This window comes from Ascaphus truei, unplaced genomic scaffold (assembly GCF_040206685.1).
Source record: "Ascaphus truei isolate aAscTru1 unplaced genomic scaffold, aAscTru1.hap1 HAP1_SCAFFOLD_773, whole genome shotgun sequence".
Taxonomy (NCBI): Eukaryota; Metazoa; Chordata; class Amphibia; order Anura; family Ascaphidae; genus Ascaphus; species Ascaphus truei.
The window spans coordinates 126,296-138,334 of record NW_027457108.1 but is presented as its reverse complement, the minus strand read 5'-3'; the positions used below and the strand labels follow the sequence as shown (position 1 = coordinate 138,334).

The window sequence follows — 12,039 nt, the reverse complement described above, 5'->3', positions numbered from 1 at the left end:
AACCTGACTGGGGGCACGGAAATCTCATTTAGTGCATATGTTGCGGCACTGCATTGATTGACCGGTCAATCTGCACTGCTGCCTGTCACAGTGACATCCTGATCGGGCACTGTGATCAGCTATAGCACTGACCCAGGTGAGATAGTTCAGCACTTTACAAGGAGGGAACAGATGTTGTGGGTGACAGATGCTGGAGGTAGGCCAAGACTGTTGGCCAGAGTAACGTGGAGACTTACTGCACTCTGCATGCCCATCCTCTCCCTGACATCAGGGGAAGGAAGTGGCCCTGGGGTGTGTGTAGGTATGCCAGATGTCAGTGTATGCATAAGTAAGTATGCCTGTGTAGTGGGAGGTGTAGGGGCGTTAAGCTGGAGGACTTAAAACAGGCACAAAAGCACATAGATACCTCTGATTATACCGCACCAAATGCTGATAATATCATGCTGTAGCTGCACTTTACAGAAGATGATGCAGATGTCATCATTGGTTGGTGGGTTCATTAAATCAATCCATCATATCATAACCACACTGTGCATATGATGTACTGAATCAGTAACACCAGGAAGACATCTCCATGTTAGGAGTAGAGTTGAAGTTAACAGAATATGTCCAGCACTGTGGTGTGTAGCCCATAAATAATAATTGTGCACATTACCAGAACAACATACTGTCAACTGCAAGATCATTTTGCTGCTTGTAGCGTATGCTCATCCTGTACAGTGTTGTAGTAGATCCGTCTCTTCAGTGTTCACTGCAACAAAAGTAAGACATTGCATTAATATTACAGACGTTTGGGGGCTGAAATCTCACTTCGCTGCGGACAATTTCCCTTTGCATAAGATTCTTGTGATTATGTCAATGATGATCAATAACTGCATCATAACACAGCCGCTCTATACAGAAGATGTACTTGCTCTCATTGGTCATTGAGGTAATACGTCACACAATGTACAGATATAGCAAGGATTATTTCTCCCACTTGTGCATTATGGCATTATGATGGGAAATGTTGTGAGATTCTGCATTATCAGCATCACTGAATCTTTTGGAAATTAAGTGATATTCTATGTTTTAATGCAATATTATGGGTGATCAGCCGGTAAAATAATAATAGCTTGCTGTATCTGTAGCCATGCTCTACCCATGATGTGCTGAACCAATGACTGCAGAGAGATTCAGAGTGCTAAACATGACTGGAACGCATCTCTGAATAATGGGCAGCAAAGCAGTGCAGAATAGGAGGTGAAAGTATTTAAAATGGAAGATCCTTAGCAGCTGTGTGGAGAGTAGACAGTACAGACTGACCAAGTAAATGGTAAAAGGAGTAACTTCAACATTACTTGGCTTTGTTCTCCACATTGAAGCTTTCCTCCTCTTTAAATCACTAATACTGATGCCATGTGTAACCTGTACTGAGAGTTATATAATCTACTGGCCTAGATGAAACCATATGATGCAAACAGGATCCATCCCACTCCAGATTCATAGAATTGAACCACCTCAACCTTTCATAACAATCACATAGAACTGCAGCTGTGCGCTACTGCACATGTTCTTGTTATGAATGGTAGTAGATGTGGTCCTTGGGTCTTTACTTCATACTGTAGCCACACTCTACTCATGATGTATTGAATCAACGAAAACTTGCATGGTTCAGATCACAGGAAGGGGTAGAGTAGAGATGAAAATATTCAATGTGAAACCCGTAGCAGCCCCGCAGGTTGTAAAGGATCCAGGAGGGAATGTGATTTAAGAATGTTGACATTCTAGCAATTAGGAGACAAACAGCAGGAGGGATACAGGGCGGTAGTTAGTAAGGCACATAGGGTGTAGGTTGTTTCTGAGAAAAGGGTGACCACTACAGGCTTAAAGTAAGAGGGTAAAGAGCCAGAGAATAGGGAGGAATTGAAGATGTGGGTGAGAGTGGGGACTAAGAGATGCAGTAAGGTGTGAGGGGATACGATCTAGAGGGCATGTGGTAGAGGGAGAAGAGAAGATGATTTGCTTCCAGCTCTGTAAGAGAAGAAAAAGAGTCAAATGCAGAAGGAGAATTAGGTAGAAGGAGAGAAGGGGGAAGGGACAGAAGGAATCTCCTTGTGGGTGGCATCCACCTTGCCTCTGAAGTAGTCAAATGCTTGAGGAGAAGTGAAGGAAGGATGGCAAGTGTGAGGAGAAGGTTAGTGGAGGGAGTCAAATACAGGGAAAAAAAGACAGCGTAAATTAAATTTGAGTGTTGATGAATGTGAAAAAAAAGTAGTGTGGTTTGGCCCCAGAGAGCAGCTTTATACAGGACTGGAGACATTTTTACTGTAGAAAAATCAAATATCAATTGTGTGATTTCCTTCATAGGCATTAAGAACAGCGAGTGGAAGTGTGATGAACATGTTTGGGAATTTAGCCAAGGGTGTGGGCTAGAGGGACAAGTGTGTCAGAGCCTAGAGGGGGCATATAGATAGGAGGATAGCATTGTAAGAGTTAATAAGATTGTTAGTTTAAGCGGAAAGAGAGAGAGAGCAGAGAGGTTAGAGTAGATGTCAGAGGAGAGTTTAATTAAGCAGAGGCAAATCAGTGGGACAGGTAAGATGGGGTGAGGGGAATGACTGATTGTGAATGATGAGAGCAGAAGAGGTCATGTACAACTAGAGCCTTGTTAGTCAGAGAACGGACATTCCAGATGGCATAGGAGAAGGGAAGAGAAAAGTAAGGAAAGGAATGTGGATTACATTAGATAGGTTAACACTCTTAGCAGGGAGGCAGAGGCAGGGAGGCCCGATGTGTATATGAGCAGGTTCAAGATTATAAGAGATATCCCACACATCAGCAAACATAGAAGGAGACACAGAGATAGGTGTAGAGAGAGACAGAGATAGCTCTATGTAGAGAGAGAGAGGGACGTAGAGAGAATGAGACAGATAGGCGCAGAGAGAGGGGGCGCAGAGAGAGGAGGCGCCAAAAGAGGGGGCGCAGAGAGAGGGGGCACAGAGAATAGGATATTAAAGAGTGCTTTTCATTGAGCAGTGCAGAAATAGCTGCAATAGAGGTCTGTACAAATGGTGCAGTGTGTAGACACATGCAAAGGTAGGGGAAGGAAAGAGGAGAACATGTGGATAAAAGCAGGAGTGTGGAAGTTAGAGAAATTAGAAAAGTTTAACAGAGGAGTGAGGAAACAGCCAGCAGAAAGAACAAGAGAGAGGTTACATTGGGATGACGTTCTGTGGTAAAGAGAAAATGCTAGGAGAGAGCTTTCAAATATTAGAGGACATGAATTGAGGGAGCAAATGTATAAATCAAAACCTGAGGGGGAGGTATAGCACGAAAGCTTGCACAGCAGATTATAGTCTTAATGTTGCGTGTACCTGTCAGGGTATTCAAGAAGTTAAATTCTCACAAGTGCAGAGTTCATGATGAAATGCTGAATCTAGTCCCCCTCCAATTTAATTTTAATATAACTTTTCCATTCTTCATTACTGCAAAAAGCAAACAAAACAAAACCACATTGCATTACTATTTTCAAAATGGATTGAATGGCATATTCAACAGTGACTGTGTGATGCCAATATTCCCCACTCACTCGTAGTGAAGCACATATTGTACTAGTGTTGAAAGTAGGCCGGTAGAGTCAGGTACGCAGTACTGATAAAACAATAAGTGCCCGTCGTAAGTACCAGCTCCGCAACAGTGCGGGCATCACATTAGTGACGTGGATGAACATATATGGATAAGCCCATATTAAGGCATCACGTGACCAGAGCCGTCACTGACTGGGTATACGTAAAGACGCAGGGAGATGCAAGGAAAGGGAGGGAGAGAGACAGGGAGAAGATGTGAAACGGAGGAAGGCACGGATGGAGGGAGTTCTTCCGAGCTTCTGCGGGCCTCTCTCTTTCACTGGTGCATGCCGGGAGCTGGTCCCAACATCCACAAAGTGTGTGTGTATTATTGGTTGTATTTTATGGGGGTAGGAGGGTAGTGTGTATATTGTGTGTGTGGGAGTATTATATTGTGTGTAGAGGTGCAGAGGAGAGTACTAGATTGTGTATCTTGTGTAAGGGTGTTGTGTATATTGTGTTTGGAGCTATAATATTATTGGGGAGATTAGTATTGAGGAGGTATTATAGTGTGTATTGTGGGGAGTATTAGTGTGTGTATTGTTTGTGGGTGACAGATGCTGGGGGTATGCAGCAATCCCTGCACTGAGGTCCGAGGCGGCTCTGCATCGCTCGCACGCACTGTGGACGACCAAGCATGTGCCCATGATAATCATGGCCTTAGAGGGATGAGTGTGTCAGAGCCTAGAAGGGGCATATATATGATGGAGGAGGGAGGAGGAGGAGGAGATGATAGCATTGTAAAAGTTAACAAGATAGTTAGTTTAAGCAGAAAGTGAGGAGAGGTTAGAGATAAGGGTAGATGTCAGAGGAGAGAGTTCAATTAAGCTGAGGTATCGAGTAGGACAGGGGTGAGGGGAATGAGAGGTGGTGGATGATGAGAGCAGAAGAGGTCATGTACAAATAGACCTTGTTAGTCAGAGAGCAGTCATTCCAGAGGGCACGTGAGAAGTGAAGAGTAAAGTGAGACATGGAATGTGGATTACATTAGATGGGTTAATACGCTTAGCAGGGAGGTGGAGAGAGAGAGGCAAGAGGCAGAGAGTGGTGCAGGGGTTGAGGAAGAGATGTTGCATGTACCTTATCAGAACATTAAAGAACATCAATTCACACTGGTGCAGAGTTGATGATGAATCCAGTTCACCTCCAATTCAATTTTAACAGAAATGTTTCATTCTTCATTACTGAAAAAAAAGAAAAGTAAAAAACATTTTATTACTATTTTCAAAATGGATTGAATTCCCCCAACAATGACTATGTGTTACCAATATATCCCTCTCAGTCCCACTGCAGCATATACTGTACCAGTGTGAAAGTAGGAAGGTACACAGTACCGGTAAAACAATACGTGCCGGTACTATGCACCATATGAATTATAAGGGGATGTAAATCTCCCAGTCTCTCTCCATATCCGCAACAGAGCGGGCTCCGGTCAGTGGCATGGATGCCCATATATGGGTATGCTCATATTTGGGCATCCCATGTCACTGACCGGAGCCGGCTCTGAGTATAGGGATATATGCGGAGACGCAGAGGTGCAAGGAAATGGGAGGAGGCACGGTGAGAAACAGGGAGAGACCACAGGAAGATAGAGGGCAACAACTTCCACAAGGTACTTGTATGGGTATAATTGTTTGTATTTTGTGCAGAGGGGGTAATTTCAGATAAAATACAATTCTCCACCCTCTACGAAACAATTCCACTTTGTTCAGTAAGCCAGAAAGTCTTGGTCCCATGTGGACTGAATTTAATGCAAATAAGGTCCTTAATCCACAAGTAAAGAATAAAGTTACTTATTCTCTACTGTAAGAAGTGCCACATTGCCCACTATTTGGGTCCTGTGCCCAGATTGTGACCATGCATGGCAGAGGTGAGATTCCCCCAACTCCAATTTGCTACACTCTCCAAGAGAGATAATTGTGATCAGAGGTGGAACTAGGGGAGGGTGTGAGCAGGGTCACTGCCCAGGGAGTAACCTGACTGGGGGCACGGAAATCTCATTTAGTGCATATGTTGCGGCACTGCATTGATTGACCGGTCAATCTGCACTGCTGCCTGTCACAGTGACATCCTGATCGGGCACTGTGATCAGCTATAGCACTGACCCAGGTGAGATAGTTCAGCACTTTACAAGGAGGGAACAGATGTTGTGGGTGACAGATGCTGGAGGTAGGCCAAGACTGTTGGCCAGAGTAACGTGGAGACTTACTGCACTCTGCATGCCCATCCTCTCCCTGACATCAGGGGAAGGAAGTGGCCCTGGGGTGTGTGTAGGTATGCCAGATGTCAGTGTATGCATAAGTAAGTATGCCTGTGTAGTGGGAGGTGTAGGGGCGTTAAGCTGGAGGACTTAAAACAGGCACAAAAGCACATAGATACCTCTGATTATACCGCACCAAATGCTGATAATATCATGCTGTAGCTGCACTTTACAGAAGATGATGCAGATGTCATCATTGGTTGGTGGGTTCATTAAATCAATCCATCATATCATAACCACACTGTGCATATGATGTACTGAATCAGTAACACCAGGAAGACATCTCCATGTTAGGAGTAGAGTTGAAGTTAACAGAATATGTCCAGCACTGTGGTGTGTAGCCCATAAATAATAATTGTGCACATTACCAGAACAACATACTGTCAACTGCAAGATCATTTTGCTGCTTGTAGCGTATGCTCATCCTGTACAGTGTTGTAGTAGATCCGTCTCTTCAGTGTTCACTGCAACAAAAGTAAGACATTGCATTAATATTACAGACGTTTGGGGGCTGAAATCTCACTTCGCTGCGGACAATTTCCCTTTGCATAAGATTCTTGTGATTATGTCAATGATGATCAATAACTGCATCATAACACAGCCGCTCTATACAGAAGATGTACTTGCTCTCATTGGTCATTGAGGTAATACGTCACACAATGTACAGATATAGCAAGGATTATTTCTCCCACTTGTGCATTATGGCATTATGATGGGAAATGTTGTGAGATTCTGCATTATCAGCATCACTGAATCTTTTGGAAATTAAGTGATATTCTATGTTTTAATGCAATATTATGGGTGATCAGCCGGTAAAATAATAATAGCTTGCTGTATCTGTAGCCATGCTCTACCCATGATGTGCTGAACCAATGACTGCAGAGAGATTCAGAGTGCTAAACATGACTGGAACGCATCTCTGAATAATGGGCAGCAAAGCAGTGCAGAATAGGAGGTGAAAGTATTTAAAATGGAAGATCCTTAGCAGCTGTGTGGAGAGTAGACAGTACAGACTGACCAAGTAAATGGTAAAAGGAGTAACTTCAACATTACTTGGCTTTGTTCTCCACATTGAAGCTTTCCTCCTCTTTAAATCACTAATACTGATGCCATGTGTAACCTGTACTGAGAGTTATATAATCTACTGGCCTAGATGAAACCATATGATGCAAACAGGATCCATCCCACTCCAGATTCATAGAATTGAACCACCTCAACCTTTCATAACAATCACATAGAACTGCAGCTGTGCGCTACTGCACATGTTCTTGTTATGAATGGTAGTAGATGTGGTCCTTGGGTCTTTACTTCATACTGTAGCCACACTCTACTCATGATGTATTGAATCAACGAAAACTTGCATGGTTCAGATCACAGGAAGGGGTAGAGTAGAGATGAAAATATTCAATGTGAAACCCGTAGCAGCCGGATTGTGTGGAGTCAATAAAACGACAAATACTAAATGGTAAATGAGAAATATACACATTGCTTATCTGTCTCTGTGTAGTAATTTTCCTTCTCTTCAACTGTCCTTCAAATTTTCTCTTTTGCAAGAAAAGGAACACATGGCTTCAATATTCACTTCTGTTCTGCAGTCATCCCTCCTGAAATAAAAGTTAAGCATTGCATTGTTATTATGATAATACATACAATAAACCTTGCTCCAAACCATTTGATGCAAAGCAAATCCACCTCCCACCCACAGCTGTGCTCCTTCTAGAGCATGCATGTCAAACTCCAGTCCTCGAGGGTCCCAAACAGGCCAGGTTTTCAGTAGGGATATCCTGAAAACCTGGCCTGTTTGCTGCCCTCGAGGACTGGAGTTTGACATCCTTGTTCTTGAGCTTCTACCACGCAAGTCATCCATGTGAGTGACACTGTACTGCAGTCCTGGTCTGCACACAATCTACTGAATCAATGACATCACACTGTAAAGGCAATCTACAAGATGTATTAGTTGTCCACACTTCCGAAATGTTACTTTTATGTCCAAATCACTTATTCCCATGACCTGATATTTGTATTTGTTATTTATAGGATTGTCACAAAGAGTTGATGAGGTCACCAAATGATAGTATGTAGAGAGAAAGAGAGATCTCAGAACAGAGCCCTGATGTATACCCACAGACAGATCAATAGAAGACGAAGACATGTTAGCAACAGAGATGGAGAATGTGTGACAGGAAAGTTATGATGAAAACCAGGATAGAACTGTGTTACGGATACCAAGAGAGAGTTTAGAATATGAAGGAGGAGAGTGATTGAGAGCATCAAACGCAGCAGATAGATCAAGTAGGATTAGTAGGGAAAAGTGACCTTGGGAATTTGCTTTAAGCACAGTCTGTAGAACGAGCTGTACGAAAGGCAGGTTGTAAAGGATCCAGGAGGGAATGTGATTTAAGAATGTTGACATTCTAGCAATTAGGAGACAAACAGCAGGAGGGATACAGGGCGGTAGTTAGTAAGGCACATAGGGTGTAGGTTGTTTCTGAGAAAAGGGTGACCACTACAGGCTTAAAGTAAGAGGGTAAAGAGCCAGAGAATAGGGAGGAATTGAAGATGTGGGTGAGAGTGGGGACTAAGAGATGCAGTAAGGTGTGAGGGGATACGATCTAGAGGGCATGTGGTAGAGGGAGAAGAGAAGATGATTAGCTTCCAGCTCTGTAAGAGAAGAAAAGGAGTCAAATGCAGAAGGAGAATTAGGTAGAAGGAGAGAAGGGGGAAGGGACAGAAGGAATCTCCTTGTGGGTGGCATCCACCTTGCCTCTGAAGTAGTCAAATGCTTGAGGAGAAGTGAAGGAAGGATGGCAAGTGTGAGGAGAAGGTTAGTGGAGGGAGTCAAATACAGGGAAAAAAAGACAGCGTAAATTAAATTTGAGTGTTGATGAATGTGAAAAAAAAGTAGTGTGGTTTGGCCCCAGAGAGCAGCTTTATACAGGACTGGAGACATTTTTACTGTAGAAAAATCAAATATCAATTGTGTGATTTCCTTCATAGGCATTAAGAACAGCGAGTGGAAGTGTGATGAACATGTTTGGGAATTTAGCCAAGGGTGTGGGCTAGAGGGACAAGTGTGTCAGAGCCTAGAGGGGGCATATAGATAGGAGGATAGCATTGTAAGAGTTAATAAGATTGTTAGTTTAAGCGGAAAGAGAGAGAGAGCAGAGAGGTTAGAGTAGATGTCAGAGGAGAGTTTAATTAAGCAGAGGCAAATCAGTGGGACAGGTAAGATGGGGTGAGGGGAATGACTGATTGTGAATGATGAGAGCAGAAGAGGTCATGTACAACTAGAGCCTTGTTAGTCAGAGAACGGACATTCCAGATGGCATAGGAGAAGGGAAGAGAAAAGTAAGGAAAGGAATGTGGATTACATTAGATAGGTTAACACTCTTAGCAGGGAGGCCCGATGTGTATATGAGCAGGTTCAAGATTATAAGAGATATCCCACACATCAGCAAACATAGAAGGAGACACAGAGATAGGTGTAGAGAGAGACAGAGATAGCTCTATGTAGAGAGAGAGGGACGTAGAGAGAATGAGACAGATAGGCGCAGAGAGAGGGGGCGCAGAGAGAGGAGGCGCCAAAAGAGGGGGCGCAGAGAGAGGGGGCCCAGAGAATAGGATATTAAAGAGTGCTTTTCATTGAGCAGTGCAGAAATAGCTGCAATAGAGGTCTGTACAAATGGTGCAGTGTGTAGACACATGCAAAGGTAGGGGAAGGAAAGAGGAGAACATGTGGATAAAAGCAGGAGTGTGGAAGTTAGAGAAATTAGAAAAGTTTAACAGAGGAGTGAGGAAACAGCAAGCAGAAAGAACAAGAGAGAGGTTACATTGGGATGACGTTCTGTGGTAAAGAGAAAATGCTAGGAGAGAGCTTTCAAATATTAGAGGACATGAATTGAGGGAGCAAATGTATAAATCAAAACCTGAGGGGGAGGTATAGCACGAAAGCTTGCACAGCAGATTATAGTCTTAATGTTGCGTGTACCTGTCAGGGTATTCAAGAAGTTAAATTCTCACAAGTGCAGAGTTCATGATGAAATGCTGAATCTAGTCCCCCTCCAATTTAATTTTAATATAACTTTTCCATTCTTCATTACTGCAAAAAGCAAACAAAACCAAACCACATTGCATTACTATTTTCAAAATGGATTGAATGGCATATTCAACAGTGACTGTGTGATGCCAATATTCCCCACTCACTCGTAGTGAAGCACATATTGTACTAGTGTTGAAAGTAGGCCGGTAGAGTCAGGTACGCAGTACTGATAAAACAATAAGTGCCCGTCGTAAGTACCAGCTCCGCAACAGTGCAGGCATCACATTAGTGACGTGGATGAACATATATGGATAAGCCCATATTAAGGCATCACGTGACCAGAGCCGTCACTGACTGGGTATACGTAAAGACGCAGGGAGATGCAAGGAAAGGGAGGGAGAGAGACAGGGAGAAGATGTGAAACGGAGGAAGGCACGGATGGAGGGAGTTCTTCCGAGCTTCTGCGGGCCTCTCTCTTTCACTGGTGCATGCCGGGAGCTGGTCCCAACATCCACAAAGTGTGTGTGTATTATTGGTTGTATTTTATGGGGGTAGGAGGGTAGTGTGTATATTGTGTGTGTGGGAGTATTATATTGTGTGTAGAGGTGCAGAGGAGAGTACTAGATTGTGTATCTTGTGTAAGGGTGTTGTGTATATTGTGTTTGGAGCTATAATATTATTGGGGAGATTAGTATTGAGGAGGTATTATAGTGTGTATTGTGGGGAGTATTAGTGTGTGTATTGTTTGTGGGTGACAGATGCTGGGGGTATGCAGCAATCCCTGCACTGAGGTCCGAGGCGGCTCTGCATCGCTCGCACACACTGTGGATGACCAAGCATGTGCCCATGATAATCATGGCCTTAGAGGGATGAGTGTGTCAGAGCCTAGAAGGGGCATATATATGATGGAGGAGGGAGGAGGAGGAGGGAGGAGGAGGAGGGAGGAGGAGGAGATGATAGCATTGTAAAAGTTAACAAGATAGTTAGTTTAAGCAGAAAGTGAGGAGAGGTTAGAGATAAGGGTAGATGTCAGAGGAGAGAGTTCAATTAAGCTGAGGTATCGAGTAGGACAGGGGTGAGGGGAATGAGAGGTGGTGGATGATGAGAGCAGAAGAGGTCATGTACAAATAGACCTTGTTAGTCAGAGAGCAGTCATTCCAGAGGGCACGTGAGAAGTGAAGAGTAAAGTGAGACATGGAATGTGGATTACATTAGATGGGTTAATACGCTTAGCAGGGAGGTGGAGAGAGAGAGGCAAGAGGCAGAGAGTGGTGCAGGGGTTGAGGAAGAGATGTTGCATGTACCTTATCAGAACATTAAAGAACATCAATTCACACTGGTGCAGAGTTGATGATGAATCCAGTTCACCTCCAATTCAATTTTAACAGAAATGTTTCATTCTTCATTACTGAAAAAAAAGAAAAGTAAAAAACATTTCATTACTATTTTCAAAATGGATTGAATTCCCCCAACAATGACTATGTGTTACCAATATATCCCTCTCAGTCCCACTGCAGCATATACTGTACCAGTGTGAAAGTAGGAAGGTACACAGTACCGGTAAAACAATACGTGCCGGTACTATGCACCATATGAATTATAAGGGGATGTAAATCTCCCAGTCTCTCTCCATATCCGCAACAGAGCGGGCTCCGGTCAGTGGCATGGATGCCCATATACTGCACCGACACACTTTATTCGAGCAAATACCCGGTATGTACCTGGCAGATACCTGGAATGCGCCGCTCCTCACCTCTGACAAGCCCCGTTGCATTTGCCTTCCCAGCCTGGGTTCATGCCTGGCTGACGGGCGGCTGATCTGTTAAATGTTAATGATTAGGATTTAATAGGCTGCAATGCTTCGCGTGTCTACCAGATGGCATAAATTCATGAATTGTAATGCAGTATATATATATGTACTGTGCAGTATTGCAGCCAGCGAGAATAAAATGCTTCAATCCCTGCCGGAAAATACCTCAATTCACTCGGGCAGAAAACAGTCATAAACCTCAATACACCCGGGTATACCCGAATTCGTGGGACTAGCCGAGCTCGAATAAAGTGTGTCGCCAGTGTATGGGTATGCTCATATTTGGGCATCCCATGTCACTGACCGGAGCCGGCTCTGAGTA

The 12,039-nt window shown here is 43.7% G+C and overlaps 1 long non-coding RNA gene across 1 annotated transcript; it reads right to left on the bottom strand.

Annotated features, from left to right (window-relative positions):
- Window positions 1-6,242: 6,242 nt before the first annotated feature.
- Window positions 6,243-11,307, bottom strand: LOC142486193 (uncharacterized). The gene is made up of 4 exons (XR_012798852.1): window positions 11,212-11,307; window positions 9,857-9,967; window positions 7,353-7,472; window positions 6,243-6,332 (listed from the first exon to the last, which is right to left on the bottom strand). It is a non-coding gene; the product is annotated as an uncharacterized LOC142486193 (long non-coding RNA).
- Between the last annotated feature and the right edge of the window lie 732 nt (window positions 11,308-12,039).